This window comes from Erinaceus europaeus, chromosome 16 (genome assembly GCF_950295315.1).
Source record: "Erinaceus europaeus chromosome 16, mEriEur2.1, whole genome shotgun sequence".
Classification (NCBI taxonomy): Eukaryota; Metazoa; Chordata; class Mammalia; order Eulipotyphla; family Erinaceidae; genus Erinaceus; species Erinaceus europaeus.
Window position 1 is genome coordinate 22,324,565 of NC_080177.1, and position 15,657 is coordinate 22,340,221.

At 52.6% G+C, this 15,657-nt stretch overlaps 1 protein-coding gene across 4 annotated transcripts in view; it reads right to left on the reverse strand.

The window, feature by feature from the left end:
• LINGO1 (leucine rich repeat and Ig domain containing 1) overlaps positions 1–15,657 on the reverse strand; it is a 288,113-nt gene that overhangs the window by 68,803 nt on the left and 203,653 nt on the right. The gene's annotated exons all lie outside the window — the stretch shown is intronic.

The window sequence follows — 15,657 nt, forward strand, 5'->3', positions numbered from 1 at the left end:
TGGTGCACCCTTCTCCCAGGAAGGCCTAGGGTCTGGGGCAGCCAGTACAGGGTCAGTGGAGCATGTCACTGTTATTCGAGACTGCCTGCACTCAACCCTGCTATCGTGGGCACCCTCCACAGGTGGACAGCAAGGGCTAAGATGCTGATTTGGGGGCCAGGAGACAGTTCAGCAGCTGAGCACTGGACTCACAAGACACAGCTCCCAGGTTTGATGCCCAGCACTACCATATGCCAGGATTCCAGAGTGTGGTCTCTTATAAAAATAAACACATCTCAGGGGCCAGGTGGTGGTGCACCTGGCTAAGCGCTCACATTAGAGTGTGCAAAGACAGGTTTCAGCACCCAGTTCCCACCTGCAGGGGGAAAGCTTCATGAGGGGTGAAGCAGGGCTGCAGGTGTCTCTCTCTCTCCCTCTCTATCTCCCTCTCGATTTCTGGCTGCCTTTATCCAATATATAAAAATAATACAAATAAAATAAAATTAAAATAAACACATCTCTAAAAAAAAAATCAAAAGGGTCAAGTGATGGCACACCTGGTTGACTCTACTTATTACCATATGGGAACCAGGCCCTGGGTTCAAGTCCCTGGTCCCCACCTGTGGGGAGTGGGACTTCATGAGTGGTGAGGCAGAGCTGCAGATGTCTCTTTCTCTCATTCTCCCCCCTCTTTCTTTATCCCCCTCCCCTCTCAATTTCTCTCTTTTTCTATCAGAAAGAAAGAGAGACAGACAGACAAGAGAATGGCTGTCAGGAGCAGTGGATTTGTCATGCAGGCACTGAGCCCCAGCAATGACTCTGGTGGCAATAAAAATAAATAAATTAGATTAAAAATAAAGTAGCTCAAAGAGGCCAGGAGGCAGCTCACCTGGCAGAGCACACAGGCTACCATGGTGAGGCCTCAGGTTCAAGCCTCCAGCCTCTACACAGGAGTGCCTGCAGAGGAAGATTCATAGTGGTAGAGGGGTGCAGTGGTGTCTCTCCTCTCTCTCCCTCCCTATCTCTCTGTCTCTCACTTTCTAGCTAAAAGAAAGAAAGAAAGATAGATAGATAGATAGAAAGAAAGAAAGAAAGAAAGAAAGAAAGAAAGAAAGAAAAGACAGTCACAAAGAATGGTCAAGTCATGTAGGCATCAAGCCCAGCAATAAACCTAATGGGGGGAAAATCGATTTTTTTTCTCTTTTATTCAGTCGGCTTCTATTTAAATCTGAATGACCACACGTGACTGGCAGCTATGACCCTGAACAGCACAGCCTCAGAGAACCCCAGACCACAGCACCGAGAGAAGAGATTTGCTCAGGGTCCCACAGCACAAGAAGAGCAAAGTCAGAAGCTGAGTTCCTAGAACGCCAAGTCCCGGCTCCTCCACAGCATGCCACCCTGCCCACCTTGGCCTCAGTCACGTCACGCTCAACTGCTACAGGAGTGTCTTCATGCCCCGCTGCCCAGACTATTGCTCGTGGAGCAGAGCATCAGGTCACCTTCAGAGGGTCCTCCACCTCTCAGCCACCACTGCTGGCCCATCTCCAGAAACCTCCTCACCCCTAGCAAAGCAGTGAGTGTCCCTGTAGTCACCATGGAAACCATCAATCACGGGTGAAACACATGGCACAAAGCTGCTCTCTAAGGGGTTATTTATAACAGACAGATGCTGGAAGCTTCCTGAACATCCCCTAACACATGACAAAATACACCACAGCAGCTCTTCCAGGTGGGATATTACACAGTCATTTAAAACGACAGGCACAGAGACTGGGAGCAACACAGAACAACCTTTACCCGATAATATTGAGAGATAAGAATGAGGGCTAAGTAGTGATGTTAAGGGTCCCCTGCTCACAAAGGCCACACACTTCCACCACTCTGGGCCCCACAGTAGCATTATGGGCTTCAAGACTGTTCTCCTAAGAGAGGTGCTGAGGTTGGCTGAAGCCAGATCATCTAGCTGGTCACACAGGAGCTAAGGCTGATTTGGGGCTTGGACTCCAGTTCTGGCTCTAAGACTTCTACGGTAGTCCTGTCGTGCCACGCAGGGTGCCCTTTTCTCTCCAGGGATCTGCCTCCCACAACTTAACTTCTCTAGCCTGCACCACACCCCCAAGAGGAAGTAATTATTACACCTTGTTGGAGGCAAAACAGAGACTAAAGAACTGGCATCAACTCCAGAGCCCCCAGTGTTCTAGCCCTTTCTTTCTCCCTGGAAGAGGATAAGGGGGTGAAGAAGGGAGTGGATGGTGAGAATGCAGCTGGGTAGTGTGTGCCTGGGTTTCCTTTTTTAATTTCAAGGCATTCTTTGAGAGCAACAGAAAGAAGGAGGAGGAAGGGATGAGGAAGAGGGAAGAGGAAAAGGAGGAAGAGAAGAAGGAGGAGGAGAAGGAAGAGGAGGGAGAAGGAGAAGGAGGAGGAGGAAGAAGAGGAGATAGAAAAGGAGGAGGAGAAATAAAAGAGACCTAGAGATGAAATTAAAGTATCAGTTTTTTTGACACAAATAAAAAATGTCTCAGGTTGAAGTTGCTGGAGCATCCAAGACCCCAGCTGTGAAGGCTCTCCAGCTCCTGGCAGGAAGCTGCCTCGCTCCTGCCCACTTCTGGTCCTGCCCCCCTCCCCCTCTGCCTCAGATAGCCTCACCTTGGAGGACTCTATGAATACCTCCCGCTTCCTCAGCATCACCAGCAAGCTGGCAGGCAGGCCCCCAGCACCCCCTGCCCCACCCAGGGCAGCACAGACACCCCAGGCCCAGCCTCCGGCCCCAGAGCCCCATTCCACAGGCTGAGCAATTGAGACCCCAAAGGAAAACATCTGGGGGAGAACACACCTGGGACACACATTCGGGCACCTGTCTATATGCACATGTATATCACATCCTCACATCCTCCCCCCAAGCTTCTCATTTAAAGTGCAGAAGGGGAGCTGGGAGAGAGCTCACTTGGTGGATAAGACATGCACAAGGGCCAGGCTTTGAGCCCCCAGCACCCCATGGGAGTACCATGTGTGGCACCAGGAGAAGCTCCATGGAAGGAGAGTGGTGCTGTGGCATTTCTCCTTCTCTCTGTCTATGACATTAAAAGGAAAAAATAAAATAGAGTCCACCAGGAGTGGTGGAATTGTGTAGGTGAAAAGCCTCAGAGGAAAAAAAGGGAGGCAGGTGAGTTCCATCTTATACATGGCTGCATGCGCACTCACGTGTGTGTGCGCACACACACACACACACACATACACACACACCATGGTTATACTATTAACTACATTCTCCACAGTTATAGTAGTGGTGTGTGTGTGTGTGTGTGTGTGTGTGTGTGTGTGTGTGGTCCAACACACACACACACACCATGGTTATACTATTAACTGCTACTTTCTCCACAGTTATAGTAGTGTGTGTGTGTGTGTGTGTGTGTGTGTGTGTGTGTGTGTGTGTGTGTTGGACCACAGTCCTGCTCGGCTCTGGCTTATAGTAGTGCTGGGAATTGAACCTGGGACCTTGGAGCCTCAGGAATGAGAGTCTTTTGCTGTCTTGTGTAACCACTGTGCTATCTCCTGTGCCCTCACAACTGTAGCACCCTTCACACATTTCTCTCTCTCTCTTTCTAGTGCCACCAGGGCTATCTCTGGGTTCAGTGCTTGCACTATGAATCCACCATTCCCAGCAGCCTTTCCCCCCTTTTTTTCTTTATTTTATTTGACCCTCAAGAGCCACCCATCTCTCCCTCCCAGCTACCAGTGTCCACTGGGTGATTCCTCCAGCACCCAGGTCCAGGAGCAGAGCCTTCTCTCCTAGAAGTCCATTTTGGGGAACCTGCCAGGCCCCCAAGAGCGGACTATGTGTCCAGCCACCCAGGGGACAGCGCACCCCTGCCCCCGCTTGGCAGGGCCTGTGTCCCCTCTGCCAGGTGCCCCATGCCCCACTGGCAGCTGAGCACAATCCCGATCCCCTGTCCCCCCCAAGGATGCAAGGCTTAAGCAGAAATCTCTCGACAGAATATTTAAGAAAAAAAAAACAACACCTTTTTAAAAGAGGGAAGGAGGCAGGAGCAGGCAGAGGTGGGAGTGGCAGAGGGCGGGAGAAGCCTACCCCATGCTGCCTTCAAGGTCATGGGCATCCTAGCAGGGAGGGTGTGGGCAGGAGCCTTTAATCTGGGAGTGGAGGCCTGGAAACTAAATGCTTGAAGCCCGAGTCCATTACGGCCCTGAATGATCTGTCGGCTCCTATTAAGCTAAATATCTCTGTATAATGGGCAATCATCCTCCAGAAGGCAAACTGCAGGCCTCTGGGGGGGGGGGGGCTCTCTCCATGAGCACCCTCCCCTGGGGTGGTGATTGAGGGGGAAACAGGACCCAGGAGATCTGTTCCCACCCCCCCAGTCACCCTCTCCCAGAAGATCCCAGCCAGCAGCCGCAAGGGGCTCCCAACAGCCCCCCTCCTGGGACACCTCTGCTCAGGAGCCTTCAAAGGTGCCCCACCCAGGCGGGCCAAGACCTGACCATGCATCAGTGGCAGCACTGTGAGTCCAGAAAATTCCCAGGGTCTCTCTGAATCCATCTTTCTTTTTCTTTTTTCTTTCTTTTATTTATTTTTTAAAAGACCGTAGACCACGTCTTTTGTTATCTCTTTTTTTTAATATTTTTATTTATTTATTAGATAGAGACAGTCAGAAATTGAGAGGGAGGGGGAGGTCACCACTCCTGGGACAGTGATGTCCTACTGAGTGTCACTGTGCAAATAACTACCCTGCCCCCAGTCTACCTGGGGCTTTGATCCATGAGCTCAGGAGAAGCAGACAGGTAGAAACTTCCTCCCTTCAGTAAGTTAGTCAACTTACTGTGCACAGTACTCCAGTACTGCTCTGGCCACAGCACACAGCGACTCAAAAAGCCTGCCTAGGAAGTACCACAGCCACATGGGGCCACAATGGGTGGGACCTATATACATTAGTGAGGTGTGGCTACAAAGCCCAAGAGACCACTGGGGTGACAGGCTTGGGGGACCCCGAGAACCTCCAGAGTTGGGAGCCAGGTGGGGCTGTGTTGCAGTTTGGGGTCAGTGATTCTCCATTATTTATTCCTGCAGTGCAGGGGTAAGGAGCTGGGCAGATATTTTTTTGGTGGGGGGACTGATTCATGGGGACCAGCAGCTGGAAAGGGCAGGAGGCTCAGGGGGGCAGGAAAGGCTGGCCTGGGTCCCCAAATGTGGCTACAGGGAGAGAAGAGCAGGGCAAGGCTAGGGCAGGGGGAAAGTAGGTGGGAAGTAACAGGGAGCTAACCCCCCCCCCCCAACCATACCAGGAAGCCCAGATATGGGGGCAAGGGAGAGCAGGCTCACTGCCACCTAAGGGACCACAGCTCAGGACTGATGTCACAGTGCAGACTTCAAAGGAACAGAGGCTCCCCCACCTCTCAGGCAGTCAGACCAAAGGCACAGTAGGCTCATCTGCCCTCCCTGCTGGGGGACCATAACTTTGCCATTTGCCTTTGACAGCCCTAAGCCTAACCACTAGCCAGTTGGTGGCCATGTGAGAAGGCCAATTTCTGCCCCTGGACCTGGCAAGAAGGGGCTGAGGGGAAGGAAGAAGACAGGCGGGGAGGATGACAGATGCCCAGGGAGAAGGAAAGGGAAGTGGGGAATGACACGGCAGCCAGGGCCAAAGTCACAGGGCTGACCTCAGAGGGCCCGCTCCTCACACACATTAGCGCTCCTCAATAATTCAGCACACCAGCACAGGAAGCGAGAGTGGAGGAAGGGTGCACTCGGACGGGAGGGTCTGGTTGGATGGGCCTCCTGGACCCAGGTCTCCTCACATACCCCATGAGCTGCTTTCTACCCCACCCCACTGCATGCCAGGATCTCTGAACTGAAGCGCTGGAGAGAAACTGAGCTAAGTTCCCAGAGGAAGAGCTACTTCCAGGAGACAAGCAGAGCCTGAGAGGCTTCACAGAGGTGGTGGCTATCTTGCATCTCTGGGCCTTCCCTTACTCGTCTGTGAGAAAGGACTCTTGTTACCACAACACATGCTGAGGCATTGGGGGCTCTCACTCTGTGCTAAGCTGCACAAACACATTGTAGCTGAGAGACTGAGGTGGTGCTGGAGTTGAGCCTGCCCTGTCTGGGCTACAGGTGTCTCTCTTTCTCTCTCCTCTATCTCCCTCTACCCTTGGTTCCTCTCTATCTCTATCAAACAAACAAACAAATAAATACATAAATAAATAAATAATATATTAAACAGCTGGGAGATGAGGAAAAAAGAAGGAAAATGGTGTGGTTGCTTTTGTTTGTTTGTTTTATAACAGTTCTGGGGAGATAGTGTGATGGTTATGCAAAAAAAACTTCCATGCCTAAGGCACAAAAGATCCCAAGTTCAATCCCAAGCACCATCACAAACCAAAGCTGAGTAGCACTCTGGTAAAAAAACAAATAATAAATAAATATTGCTTTACAAGGTGTTCCAAGCCAATAATTTGGAGGAAGGGCAGGGGCAGGAACAGCTAATCTGCTATTAGATAAAATAGACTTCCAGGCAAAGAAAGTGAAAAAAAGATAGACATGGACACTACATATTGGTCAGAGGATCAATCCAAATAGAAGATATAACTATTGTCAATAAATACACTCCCAATATATCTGCATCCAAATATATAAAACAAGTACTAACTGACCTCAAGGGAGACACTGACAGCAACACAATAATAGGAGATATCAACACACCACTCACAGCAAGAAATGGATCACCGGGACAAAAAAAATCAGCAAGGAAACACTGCCCTTAAATGAAGTAACAGATGAGATGAACTTAACAGATATATTCAGAACTTTAATCCCCCCAAAAATGATACATTCTTTTCAAGTCCATAGTTTTTACAAAGGAGAGAGTTTTACATGAGACAGAGATACATGCAACCACTGAACCACAATGATAACCCTGGTGGCAGAAAGAAAAGAGAGAGGCAGACAGACAGACAGAGAGACAGACGGGGGGGGGGGGCGGAATCCAGAGCACTGTTCTGGTCCATATGACATCAGGGATTCAACCAGGGAACCTGAGGCAGGCAAGTTTGTGCTCTACCAGCTGAGCCATATCCACGTTACAGGCAACTGCTTCTTCCTGTAAATAGGTTCCTAAGCTGAGACAGTGCACCCACACTGAGGAGTAGAAGTTAGGCTCCCACTGAACAAGAAAGACTGTCCCAGCCCCCAGCCACAACTAGGAATGGCAGAGCTGGGACTAACACCCAAGGCTATTTGGTTCTAATGGACAAGGGAATGTTACCAAGAGGACTTGGAAAGGACTTTTGGATAGGACCAGGGAACAAGGTGTAGGGGTAGTTGTGGAGAGATGAGCTCCCACCCAGAATGGGGACAAGGCCTCCTGCAGAGTGAGGCTCACAGAGAGTCAGGAAGGTCCAAGGAGACAGGTGTCACAGTGCCCAGAATTCCACTCCTTTGAATCCTCAGAGGACACAGTTCTTTTGTGAGTTAGTTAGTTAGTTATTGCCAATGCTTCACTGTCCCAGACCAAATTCTTCAGACAGAGAAACAAGGAGACAGACAGAGAGAGAGAGAGAGAGAGAGAGAGAGAGAGAGAGGAAGACCATAGCAATGACGTTTCCCCTAGTGCCATAGTGCTCCCATGTGGTGTACTGGGGGCTCAAACCGGGGTCACTCACATGGCAAAGCAGAAGCCCTCCCAGGTGAGCTATCTGGATGACCTGACACAAGGCTTTTGAACCTAATAAAGGCGCCATGTAGGAAAGTCAGTTCTGCTAACCTGCTGTGCTAATAGGCTCAAAAGTCTTCCCATGAAGGTAAAGATTATAGCTCAGCAGTGGGAACACAGAGGAGACTCTAGATTCTATCCTGGCACCTAAAAAAGTGTCTTTCCCTCTCTGGCCCACAGTTACCCCATCTACACCATGGGAAGCCTAAAGGCTGGTGTGAGGGAGTGTCTCAGAAGTAAAGATGCCCCAGAAAACTGCCCCCCCCCCAGTACCAAGGGGAAGCTCAGACCCTAGACCAGGACCACCCCTTGCTGGAAGAAGTGAGATGGGCAGGGCATGATGGCATGCTGCTATGGTCACTATCCAGGTGAGCTGTCTTGCTCCCCTCACCACCACCTCCATTTCTTTTTTTTCCTTTTTAAATTCTATCAGAGCACTGCTCAGCTCTAGCTTGCAGTGGTTCTGGGAATTGAACCTGGGGCCTCAAAGCCTCAGGCATGGAAGTCTGTTGCATATACCATGATGCTGTCTCCCTGGCTAGCACTCCAATTTTCTCAAGAAATGTAGACTCAGACACAGCAAGAGACAAGCGGAGGCATCCAGAAAGCTGTAGACTCGCCCAAAAGCAGCTGTCTGATTCAGCACCCTGGACAGCTCCTGGCTGCTGTTCCCTAAGCCTGTGATCAGAGCCGCACAGCACTGAAACTGACTCAGCAGCACCTGCTGCCTTTACTTCTGACTTCAACCTCCACCCCCCCATGTCTACATTGCAACCCAGCCACACAGAGTTAACTGGTAAAACCCCACTGCCAGGTGGAGAGTGTGGGCCAGGAGCTGAGCACACCAGGTGCACCCCACCTCACTGAGCTCCTGACTCCCCAGCAGGGGGGAAGAGACGATGCTGATGCTGCCAGGTGTCTATCTCAGGGTGCTGATAAGCCTTGCTCAGTGCTACAACTGCCACTCAAGTCAGTGTGGCCTCTGGCTCACACTCTCCCCCGCCCCCAGCTCTGCTCCTTGCTGCCACTCTGCTTCTGTCTGGGTGACTTCTCCCCATGCAATCAGCCCCATGGCGGATAAGTGGGCAGAGCTTATCGCTGAAACACTCTGGAGGCTGCAGGGGATCAGGACAGCCCGAGAGCCAGTGTCATAGAGCTGGGATCCCACTGCTAGGACACCACCCCAAGCGTCCATGAGAGCTCCATGCCTGGCAAGGAAACATTTAGAGGACCAGTGGGGGGGGGGGTGTGACAGGGCCCTGGGGTTCTGGTCTCTCTACTAGCACACCGTGTCTTGGCACAAACATCTTCCCCCTTCTGGTCTCCAATAATTTCTCCTACAACCTGGGGTGTCCAGATCTACAGGAAGTGGGATGATCCTCCTGCAAACAGAAGAGGGGTGATGTTGGGGTGCTGGGACAACCCCCCGCCCAAGGCTCTGAAATCCAGAACCATGGTGCCAAAGCTGTTGCACTCCTCTCCCTCAGGCAAAGGCCCTGGATTTGGAGGCTCCACAGAAGGGCCTACCCAGATGCCCCCAGCCTGAGAGGACAGGACTCAGACCTCAGAGGGGGGCCTCCTAGCCAGGCCAGCAGACTCCCATGGGCTCCAGCCTGGGGAGGAGGGACTCACAGCCCCCTCCAGATGGAAAAGAAGGTGAAATTCGAGGGAGTTCTGTGCCTGTTGGTGAGAGGGAGGTACAATGGTGATGGCTGCAGACTCCACCCCACCCTTGATGACTGACTCTGAGTCCCAGCTCCCTTACACACAAAACTGGTTGTTGTCACCTGCTGTACGGGGCCTCCACAGTGCTCGACATGTGCCAAGGTCTGTAGAATCTGCACGTCAGAACCAACTCCTCACAGGGCTGTGACTCCTTCACATCAAAGTCCAGGTGGGTGACATCAGCCCTAGCACTCAACAGGCCCCATTGGGAAAGATGTGAGAGTGGGAGGGGGGACAGTAGCCTCCACTGAGAGATGAGGATGAGCCTGTCCCTGCTCACACACAGAGAACCACCAGCATGAAGACCACTTACCTTGGTGATATGCCAAGCCCTGCCCCAGACTCCAGGTGCTGAGCAGCCCTCCCTGTCCCCTCCCACCCCACCCCACCCCCGGCCAATCACAGCTGGTTGTAAACCACGCTGAGCCCCTTCTTCCTGTAGACAGTGAGGACACTCCTCCATCCTGAGCACAGACCCATCCCCCAGGGGCAGCAACGGTCTGTGAGCCATCTATGCCCCCCACCCACCCACACCTGTCCCCCACCCATATAAGGAGATGCCCCTACCCAGTCCCACTCCTGTCATCCAGTCCTGTTTTCTGAGCCCCTGGCCACAACTCCCCACACCAAAATCCATGGCTTGTTCTTCCCACTGACCCAGGAAGGCAGGGATCCTAGACCAACAACAGGAAGGGCTCTTGGGACTCACTGTCCCACTGGGCCTGCTGTGGGGAGCACTGAGTAGGGGGGAGAATGGCCACCCTGGACCCCCATCCTGGTCCTGAGCACTTTCTACCCAGTTCTCTGGCTGCCCCTCTCACCCACCCAGCAGATAAGGAGCCCTGGGTCCAGCAGGGCAGTAACAGGTACAGAGCCTGGAGGTGCCACCCTGTCCTGGGCTCCTCTGCCCGTGCAGAGCCCAGGCTTGGGGCTAATTGTAGATGTCCTCTCCTGGAGCTGGTGGCTCTGGGTTTGAATGTAGCTGCCAGTCACGTGCCCTTCTGAGCTCCAATCCCCCATCTGCCAACAGGGGCACACATCATGTAAATCACATGATTGGGGGACAGGTAGTGGCACATCTGGTTAAGCACACATAGTACTAAGAGCAAGGACCCATGCAAGGGTCCAGGTTTGAGCCCCACTTCCCACCTGCAGGGGGAAAGCTTTACAAGCAGCGAAGCAAGTCTGCAGTTATCTATCCAGTAAGGCGGGAAAAAAAGGCCTTCAGGAGGAGTAGATTCATAGTGCTGGCACCGAGCCCCAGCAATAGTCCTAGATACAATAAATAAATAAATAAACGAACAAACAAATAATTCACATGACTGTCTCCACTCAGGTGCTCATGCCCTGGGCATCTCCCCAGGGAGTCCCACAAACACCCCCTCTGTTGCTCCCCCTAAACCTGCCTTCCTCCTCCTTCCACTGCTCAGGGTGCAAACCAGAGTCTTGGGGAGCCCCTTCTCCTCATGTCCCTTCCTACTCAAGCTGTACCAAACCCTAAATGTGTCCCCCAGGGCACCTTTGCTCTCCAGAACATGACTGCCTGCTGGGCACCCCTTTCATCTGGGCATCTCTCCATGCTGTTCCCCACATGGAAATCAAAGCAAATTAAATTAACCCCAAATTAGATCAGTTCCTTTTTCTGCTGAACACCCACTGGCAACTTCCTCCTCAGAGACTGAAGCCCACCCATCCTCCTTACCATGGTCCCTGGCTCTGCCTGACCCAGCACTACCCAGCAGCTCCACCCCACCTCCTCCAAACACCATGTCTCCCCAAGCAAGGGGGCTCCTTGCACCCAAATCCTTGCTCCTGGTGTCTCTGAGGGAGGTACCTCTTCAGAGAAGTCCTCCCAGACTGGCCTGTCTCAGCAGGCCTTCTCAGTCTCTGCTATTTTCTTGTACCGCCTGTCACAGCTTGCCATTACACACCTATGTAGTCTCGTCCCTATGCCCACTCCCCAGGGTCCTCTCAGGACAGGCTGCTGCTGTTCTGCCCACATGTGCATGTCCTGACTGGACAGTGGGGTGCTCATTAAATGGGAAGCCCCCACTGGAGCTCAGGCCTCGGCCTTAGGAGCAGACTCCATGCTCCCCCACTCCCCTCTCAGTCCTAGAGGCCAAGTGGAGGCCTGGTGGGCACACTGAGGCCTGGCTCCAGTCCCTGGCAGGTGCCCATGACAGCTGCTGTTCCAGGACGCCTTGTCACACCCTTGCAGGGGACAGCACAGCTGGAGAGTGATGGGGTGGGACCCAGGGCTACTGAGAGCATGCCAGGAGCTTGGAACTCTGCGAAGATGAGAGCTGCAATCCTGGTGCCCAGAGGGCAGAGGGGGTGGGGGTACATGCCCTCATTTCCGGGTGTTCCAGAAAAGAGATGAGGAAAATGGCCCAGTCTGCTGGAGAGAGGGGTGGTGAGATGGTGAGTATCAGGAGAGCTGATGGGGTGGGCATGGGAGGGCTACAAGACCCAGCAGGGGAAGTGGAGCGTGAGCTGTGGTTCCTCTGTGCCCCCCATGCTCTGGCCAGGATCCACAGAGAAGTCCACTCTGCCATGGAGAAGCTGGCTGAACGCCCTCCTCAGAGCACTCCTGGGACTCCTGGGACTCCTGGGACCCCATCCACTGAGAGCTGAACTCTGCAGTCACATGCTCTGCCTCAACCTCTCCCCAGGTGCCTGATAACCACAATTCCTTCACCCAGGGGGCCTCACCATACCACCTCTTCCTCAGGGCCTAGTGGAGTGGTTTCCAGACCCAGATCCACTGCCAAATTACCTAGGGAAGCAGCCCCAATGTCTTCCCTTTCCTGGGGCTCAGTTTCCCCGCCTGTGTAAAGAGTGCTTAGTGACCTCCTATTTGCTATTGCCAGCCCCCCGATTGTGCCTATCTCAGTACTGGGTGCTTTGGCAGGCCGCTCCTTTGTCACCCCCTGCAACAGGCCTGACTCAATTTCACCTTGTAGGAGAGGCAGGATGGGTGGTTGTGTTGGTCTGGGTCTCCAGCAGAGGTTTCTGGGCTCCTAGGGCAGAAATGAACCATTTCTGTCCTAGAAGTGCTGGCATAGGGTGACAGGCAGTGGTGGACCCAGTTGAGCACATACATTACATGCACAAGGGCCTGGATTTGAACCCTCACTTCCCACCTGCAGGAGACACACTTCACAAGTAGTGAAGCAGGTCTGCAGGTATCTATCTTTCTCTCTCCCTCTCTATCTCCCCCTTCTCTCTCAATTTCTCTCTGACCTATCAAATAAAATATAAATAAATAAACAGAGAGAGAGAGAGAGAGGGAACAAAAGGAAGAGTAATTGGAAGTGGTGGATTCATAGTGCTAGCACCTGGTGGCAATAAATAAATGAATGAATAAAGGAAGAGCTCACACTGCAGGAACCTAATAGCATCCAGCTCCTGGTACAGGGGCACCTCTGAGCCCAAGTATCCACCCCTTATGTACCCACCCCACCCCCCCCAGCTTTATCTTCCTATCAGCAGGCCCCATGGCCATCACACTCTTCACACCTCTGTGCACCCTATTCCCCAGTATGTGCCCCACGCCAGGACCTACATGCTCCCCACAGCCTAGAATTGCAGGGCAGATCCTGAGTACCCACAGGTGAGAGGACCCAGCTCAGAGAGGTTGTGTGACCTGCTTAAGGACACACAGCCAGCAAGAGAGGAGCTTCGAGTCAGGGCAGCACTAGGGTGGCAGGGATTTCAGTCAAACGCAAACAGACCCAGGAACAAGTGGAAGAAGAGAAAGTTGGATCCCAGAAAGGACTGGGCCCCCCTCTGGGGAGGCTGCTGGGGAGGGTTGGTGCCTTGGGCAAAAGCTGGACCTGTTGACCCTTTGGGTCCCCCCAGCTATGGTCCTCAGGCACTTGGCCTGCCTGAACCCTGGAGGCCACCACCACAGAAGAAGTACCAGACTCCAGGGGAAGGGGGAATCAAGTAAGGGAGAGGAGGGGCTCAGGCCCAGTGGCCAGGCCAGCCAGACCAGCCCCCGTTCCCCCCATCCTGAGGTTCCAACGGCGCCAGGCACCAGCCTGTCCAGAAGCCTGTCTTGCGCAAGGTAATTACAGTTCTTCCGGCATAATGAGATGGTTTTTAAAGGCCATTCAGAAGAAATCTCAGTAATGAGGTGAAGGGGTTTATAGTGCTATACATCAAGGCACCTGGTAACTGGTGGAACCAGCACTGAGTCCCCGTGCAGCATGGTGCCATGTGGGAAAGGCAAGGGGAGCAGGAGTTGGGGGTGCCTGGCCCCGGGACACTTCACCAGACGGGGCTTGAGGACATCACATGCAGCTGTGCCCTGAAGAGCAGGTGAGGGATGGGGACTCTGAGACCCAGCTGGGGTGTGGGGGGCTGGCAGAGTTGGGGCCGTGCAGGGGCACCACCCGTGTATCCTCTGACCAAAAAAACTTAAAAAAAAAAAGATGCATTTAAACTTAATTAGAACAGGACTGGCAAAATAGCTCACTTGAACAGTGTACTTCTTTGCCATGTGTGAGGACTAGGTTTGAGCCCAACCTCCACTGCATTGCAGGAAGCTTCAGTCCTGTGGTGTCTCTCTCTGCCTCTCTGTCTTGATCTCTATCTCTATCTTTACCTAAAAGAAAGGAAGGGGGCAGTGCACCCAGTTAAGTGTACCTATCAGCAAGCACAAGGACCCAGGTTTGAACCCCTGGTTCCCATCTGCAGGGGGAATGTTTCATGAGCAGTGAAGTAGGTCTGCAGGTGTCTTTTTCTCCCCCTTTCTATCTCTCCTCCCCTCTCAATTTCTCCCTGTCCTGGAAAAATGGCTGCTGGGAGCAGTGGATTCATAGTGCAGGCGCTGAGCTCCAGCAATAACGCTGGTGGAAACACTGGTGGAAAAAAAAAAAAGGAAAAAAGGAAGGAAGGAAGGAAGGAAGGAAAGAAGGAAAGAAGGAAGGGGCTAGGCAGTGGTGCACCCGGCTGAGCACACACATTACATGAACAAGGACCTGGGTTCAAGTTCCTGGTCCCCACCTGCAAAGGGAAAGTTTCACAAGCAGTGAAGCAGATCTCCAGATGTCTCCTTCCTTCCTTGTCTCTGTCCCTCGCCATCCCCTCAGTTTCTTTCTGGCCTATAAAATTAAATAAATGGGAGAAAAGAAAAAAGAAAAAAAAAGTCACCAGAAAAGATAAAAAGGAAGGAAAAGAGGGAGGCAGGTAGGGAGGAAGAAAGAAAGAGAGAAGAAAAATAAATGCATTGGGTAGAATCATGTTCGCTAAATTCACATCCACATGGAACTTCAAAACATTAAGTTTACTTGGAAATGGGGTGATTGGCAGATGAAATTAGTTGAAATGAGATCACACTGGGCAGGGGGTGGGCTCTGACCCAAGCACTGATCCAGCTTGTATGCTGACTGGAGTACGTACACACACACACACACACACACACACACACACACACACACACACACACACACACACACACGAGCACCATGAGGAGATGGAAGCAGATTGCAAGAACATGTCTATAGCTAGGGGCCAGAACAGGCCCAGGTCCAACCCAGGGCGCTCTTCCCCCAGAGTCTTTGGAGGATTGTAACCTGCAGCAGGCTGACTAGGGACACTGGCCTCCCAGAGCAAGAAGGAGAGGGTCCCAGGCTCAGTCACCAGGCTTGAGCAAACCTATCTCCCACAGACCTTGGAAAGTCAGAGGGGGCTCTCCAGTCAAGGGTAAGGTGGCCTCTAGAGGTGTGCAAACAAAAGTGGGCAGCACCCTGCCCCCCAGTCCCCCAGCAGTAGCAGTAGGTCTAGGGAACTGGAGTCTTCTCTCCTTGCTCACCAATTTGGAAACCAAGGCCCACCAAAGACCACTAAGCTCCCTCCAGGGCTGCCCTTTCTACCCTCGTTCTGCCAGGTTGCTGGCACAGAGACACCCGCTCTGGCACAGCCGAGCCTGCCAGCCAGGGCAATCAATTCTAAATGCTGGTTAATTGGTGCAGGGCAGTGGAGGGAGGGGAAAATGGGCTTTGAAGTCACCTGGTGCAGCCTGTCCCCCGGGGAACAATGGGCCACCCAGCCATCCAGGTACTTCTAATTAGGAGCCGCTTTGAGCACTGAGGCAGCAGATTAATGAGGTTCAGGGTGCTGGGCTCCTTCGCGTGTCGGGCTGCCTCGCTCCTCTGATCACTGTGTGATACCCAAACTTTGTTCTGGAAATGAAAGGTCCCCAAGGCTATTTTCCCACATG